This window comes from Myxocyprinus asiaticus, chromosome 19 (genome assembly GCF_019703515.2).
Source record: "Myxocyprinus asiaticus isolate MX2 ecotype Aquarium Trade chromosome 19, UBuf_Myxa_2, whole genome shotgun sequence".
NCBI classification, from domain to species: Eukaryota; Metazoa; Chordata; class Actinopteri; order Cypriniformes; family Catostomidae; genus Myxocyprinus; species Myxocyprinus asiaticus.
The window spans coordinates 14,708,823-14,715,545 of NC_059362.1; positions in this window are offsets into that span (position 1 = coordinate 14,708,823).

Sequence of the window (6,723 nt, forward strand, 5' to 3'; positions counted from 1 at the left end):
CCACAGGTCCAGGGGGGCCCCACAACAAATTCTAATAAGTATTTTTGTAATATAAAGGGGCCCTGAGCAATATACAATATGGGGGGCCAGAATACCTTGCTACAGCACTGCATATACTGTATATATTATTTTTATATTGAATAAATTGTATGATATTGTAATGCATTTGTTTTTATGACGTATTAATAAATGTAATGGTGAATGGGATTAAGGGAGTACTGAAGGGGCAGATGTAAATTTTATTCATTCCAACTAACATTTTATAAACTAAAACCTTCATGAATGCTGAAATACTGCTCATTATTCATAAATAAGGGTCATTGTGCAGTCCGTGTGCCGACGGAATTACAGTCGGGACGTATTTTGACCGAATAATTAGTCTTAGCTATAGTTTGATTGTTTTAAATGAGTGTTTAAAATTGACATTGCTCTTTCATGCTCTTTCTGACATGAGAAACCAGTAACGAAAGAATCGCTCCTTGTGCTAAATGCCTCCCATCTGCTGCTGTCTGTCCAAGGAAAAAGTCTTCTTACCTGCTAGAAGCCAAAATCGAGGAGGAATGGGTGTTACAATAGCACATAATAACATAAATGAATGTTCTAGAATGCTAATATTGTACGTCTCTGTGTGTTACTGTATGGTAATAAAGTGCAAGAAGACAGCGTGGAAAAAAATTATAATAATGGGCGCACCCTTTCAACCACAATTAGACTTGCATTTAATCCAAGCACAAACATTATGGAAATTCTCAGTTATTTTTATGGGATGTATTAACTAAGCTTCAGATGGGGGTTCTTCTAGGCTAAATATTGATATCAGGTACACTGAAAAAGTCATGCATGTATGCACTTATTTATTTTTTATAACGCAGTTATTTCCCTTCAAAGCCGAATGACAGGTAGAACTTTCACCATACACAAAAAATATTTGAGCATATATACTGTATATACAGTATATGTATGTATGTATGTGTGTGTGTGTGTGTATGTATATATATATATATATATATATATATATATATACATGTTTCATACAGAATTTCATCAAATTATAGTTGTCAATATTTAACAATATTAAATCAATTAAACTTGAATAAATTTAAGTTTTATTCATACTAGCTAAAGATCACTCAATTATTGTGTTATGAAATTAAAATGTGTAAATCTTAAATATAAGCAAAAAATATATAAATGAGATCTATCATTTTTAGTTAGATAGCCAAGGTAATTGTTAGTGCTGTCAACAGGGTTAAGAGACTAAATTCTAATTTGTACCTTAAATATTATCAAAATTCAAAGTAAGTCAAAGTCACCAGATATTTAAATTGACATTGTTTCCTAAGTACACAAGATGGTGTAACTAGACAGATAAACCCGACAGCACTGTGTTATTATTGAAAAGAACATTCCTGGCTGTGAAATTAGTGCATTCCATTTTAAACTAAAGTTCATAAAATAATAATAAAAAATAAAATAAAATCAAAAGATTTAGCCAGTTTATTTTCTCAAAGGTTAAGTAAAAAATAAGACATGAAAACTATTATTTTCATGACTTCTTTACACACAGGCACATAGTAACATGGTTGTTAGATTTTGATATCTACTCCTCCTTGTTCCTAATACCCAAACATTAATTTAGCCTACAATTTTATGCAAAGCGATGGAACACGTTTTCATACATTTATCAACAGCACACAGATATATTACACACAATAGTATAATCTGCTGAGCCGCAGAGCCATAGGTTTGATGCAGAAGTATAAATCGGCCTTAAGTCACAGCAGTTTCAGGCTGATGTTACAGGTGGAGCGAATGACAGAACAATCATGTCGGAGAGCACGGTAAGTTGTTGTCTATGTAAAGTTTTATTAAATCTAGCATTTTTGGTAAAGAATTACTTTATTAAGCTACAGTAAGTGTTTAGTTGTTAACTACTGGATCTGTATACATATGTTTCTCGTTATTCTAATAAAAGCTTAAATTGGTTGTCATAACGAATATTATTTTGGAAAGAGTTTGATAGTGTTCGGGTTGTATTTTTAAAAAACAAATTGTTTTGAGTCACTCCAGCTTTTGTTGTTTAAATAATTATTTTAGTTTAATTTATTATAATTTAAATTTCGTATTATATTTATTTTGCAATGTACATGTTTTGTGAGGCTTTGTAATTAAATGTTTATTTTGAATTTGATATGATAAAATACATATGACATTAAATGCCCATTCATTGTGTCTTTTTTAAGTACTCTTTGGGTGCGTCTCAATCAGTTCCCTAGTTCAGTAGTTTAGGGCTGTCTCATTCACAAAATGGTACAAGTGCACTGAAACATTCAATGTCGCACAATGCATCGTGCAAATGTGCACAAGTGCAAAACTATGAAGTCCGAGTCTTATTTTCAGTTGAAAAGAGATGTTGTTTATGTATTTCATTCATAAAGTGAAACAATCTTTTAAATATTTGATTGTTAAAAGGTTTAAAATACACTCCTTTATATTTTTATTTCTTTATGTCATTTATCTGTTATTATAACACTGTACATTTTAATATTTTCAAGGAAAATGAACAAAATTGTAATTTATACAGCAATGTTGTTGATTAATAACAGCTGTGCTTGAATGCATGAGCTCGTTGTCATGTTGCAGGTGATTGAGTCATATGTGTGCCAGTGTCCGAATTCGTGTTCACGATATACTGATTCGTGACATAGGAAGCTAGGGAACTGATTGAGACAATGGCTGCGTCCGAAACCAAAGGTAGCTGTCTTGTTGCCTCGCTGCCCTATCAGTCAATGACTCAACAGACATGGTTTGCGTACGAAGGTACCTCCAGAAACTGGTTTCGGACAGGTTATGGAGGCAGCATACGTTCACATCGTTGCTAGGATACCAGCAACTGATTAACGCCATCTGGTGCCCACTAAAGTTAACACGTCTGCTTCATTCATCCAACCGAACCAAAATGGTCCAATAATCTAGAACAAAATCAAGAGAGTTTTGGCGATAACCAAGTGTATATTTCATAACTACAGTACTCATTTCTCACTAGAAATGAAATCAAAAGTTGGAAAAAACATACATCATACACAAATTGGCTATCAACTGCGTCTTCGGCCGCCATTTCTTATTCTTCAGCTCAACCGCTGTGGATCTGCGTGCACAGGATTGTGGGATTTCCTAGGCAGCGAAGGATACATCTATGCCGCCTTCAAAAATGTGACAGGATCAGACAGGATGTGACGCAAACATTGGATTCAGACGTGCCTTGATCCCTTCCTACCTCCGTATACAGCCTCCAGAGGCAGCATTTTCCTGGTTTCGGACAGCCACAGGGTTTGTAACTTTATGACAGGAAGGAAATCAAATGATCACATATAATATAGTCAAATGGGTAACACCTTACAGTAAAGTTTCATTTGTTAACATTTGTTAACTACATTTGTTAACTTGAAAAACAATGAGCAATACTTTTACAGCATTTGTTAATCTTGGTTAATGTTAATTTCAGTATTTACTAATATATTTTTAAAATTAGAAGTTGTAAATGTTAACATTAGTTCATAAAATATAAATTAACAAAGAACAATATTTTATCCATTAACATTAACAGATATTAATAAATGCTGTAAAATATATATATATATATATATATATATATATATATATATATATATATATATATATATATATATATATGTGTATATATATATATATATATGTATATATATATATATATATATATATATATATATATATATATATATATATATATATATATATATATATATATATTTAATTCATGAAACCTACTGTATTAACTAATGTTAACACATGGAACCTTACTGAAAAGTATTGAAAAGGCTACCATGAAATGTTTCAGATAGTAATCAAATCAAAGTCGATGTAAAAACAGCACATTTTAAATCTAAAAAAAAAGCAAAGAAACGTAAGAAATTACACTCTACTAACACCGCCTCGATCCTGAGAATGCTGTGGCTCTGCAGATGGACATATCTCGATACACATTACAAAATCATACAATGTTATTAAATATAAAAATAATATACACCTTGTGGTGTTGATATGAAAAATAAAAGTGTGGTTTATAAACGACGGTGAATTAGCAGTTCTCTTTTCCCCTTGTGTATCCCCTGCGAGGTTCCATACCTTTCTTTTTTGAATATTCATAAGGTACGTAAGGAACTCGTAAGCACTTCTCATTTTTATGCACATATCAAAAAGGAATTTTTGATATCTGAAATTACCATTTTTTAACAAGTGAAAATTACATTTCAACATGTAACAATTTCTTTTTTAACACGTAAGACTTTTGCTACAGATATCAAGAATTCACGTTTTTACTAGTGGAAATGTAATTACTGATATCAAAAATTGGCATTTCCACTAGTGAAAATTACATTCTTGATATCAAGAATTAGAATTTTAACTAGTGAAAATGTTATTGTTGATATCAACAATTCATATCCTACATGTGATTAAAAGTTAAAAGGGCACAAAAATATGCAAAGGTAATTACAGATATCAACAATTAAATTTTCACTAGTTAAAATGCTAATTCTTGATATCAAGAATGCACTTTCTAGTAAAAATATCATTTTTCATATCAACAATTACATTGTTACTAGTGAAAATATCAATTCCTGATATCAAAACAATTGTTACAATCGGGATTACTGATATCTGGAAATGGATTTCAGATATCAATAAGTTGGAGTGTAATTAATGATATCTAAAAAGACTTTCTTACTAGTAAATATTACATTACAGATATCAGAAATTAACATTGTAACTAGTGAAAACTGAATATCTATGGAAAGCCAAATGATCTTTTAATGTTCCCAGAATTACACGTCATAAACATCTTGATATTCTCTATAATCTTGACACTATGTGAATGCAATCAATATTTTTGCTAAATAAGCTTGTAAAAATATTTCATGCTAATTTCTTACCATGTCACATATGGCCTTTATTTTGAAATGTAGCCTACGGATTTGGAAAGGGAAATGTGTGTAATTGCCTCTGTTTTGCATCTAATGAATTCAAGTTTTTACTAGTAAGAGTGCAATTGTAGAGCTCTGTAATTGAAATTCTTACTAGTGAAAATTGAATGAGAGAGCTCTGTAATCCAATTTTTACTAGTAAGAATCAAATTGCAGAGCTCTGTAATTGGAATACTTACTAGTAGAAAATATATTGTAGAGCTCTCTAATTGAAATATTACTAGTACAAAAACAATTAAAATGAGTAACGCTGGATGCATTAAAAGCTAAATTGGCTAGCCATAAATATCTGATATCAAAAATGAGCATTTTTACTAGTTTGAATTCAATTGTTGATATCAAAAATTATATTTTTTACTAGTAAGAAAAGAACTGTTGATATGTGAAATTGGACTTTCAACTGGTAAGAAACTAATTTTTGAATGACATAGTGGTGTGAAACGTTACTAGTGAAAATTCAGTTCTAGTGGAAATGTAATTTCTGACACCAACAGTTGGCATTTCCACTAGTGAAAATTACATTTTTGATATCAAGAATTAGAATTTTAACTAGTGAAAATTTAATTGTCGATATCAACAATTCATATCCTGCGAATGAATAAAAGTCAGTTCGGCTTGCCATAGTGAGCTTGTCGTTCTGTACGTGATGTATCTAATAGTTGTTTTTAAACAGCCCTGTTTTGTGCAGAAATTAATCTGTAAAATTTGAGTGTGTTGGTAATCGTATGTGCTTGTTTGGTTTCAGTGGTGGATTTAGGCATGGGCGACATGGGCAGTTGCCCAGGGCCATACAAGCTAGAACCGCTACTGTTTGGTTTGATTCTCAATGTGTTTTGTTGTGTATTTCAGTTCATTCCTACATGTGACAGACAAGAGGGCATGGCTGTGTTTACAGAGAAGAGGCCTCACAGACACAGTGAATGTACACGCACACACACAGTGAATGTGCACGCACACAATACAGTACTTGCATCTCTGAAATGTTTCAACCTGTTTGACACTTTTCAAATTCAGCACATTCTGTACTGTGCTTTGTGTAGTGCCTTGAAGCAACTGTCTAAAGTAATCAAAAAGTGAATTGGTATTCTTCACATATCATGTTACAGAGAATACATTTTCTTATGTTTCTGAATGAGAAATCACAATTTAAATGAATTCCTTAGACAATTTTCTCCAAATTGAGAAATACATGAATAAAATAAAATACTTGCCTAAGTCATTTTCTAATTTTTCAACTTTAAAAAAAACAATTTTTTTTTTACTTTTAACAAATATATTCTGGGTTCAAAACAAGTTGAGCTCAATCGACAGCATTTGTGGCATAATGTTGATTTCCACAAAATGTATTTCAACTCATCCCTCCTTTTCCTTAAAAAAAGCAAAATTCTGAGTTACAGTGAGGCACTTACAATGGAAGTGAATGGGGCCAATTTTTCGAGGGTTTAAAGGAAGAAACGTGAAGCTTAAAATTGAACAAATTAAACATTAATTCTTCTGTAAAAACTTGTGTATTATTTGAGCTGTTAAGTTTGAAGCTCCAAAAAGCACATAAAGGCAACATTAAATTAATCCTTGAGACTCCAGTGGTTTTTTCCAAGTCTTCTGGAGTGATCTAATATGTTTTTGGTGAGAACAGACCAAAATATAACTCCCTTTTCACTGTACATCTTGCCATTGCAGTCTCTAGGCATGATCATGATTT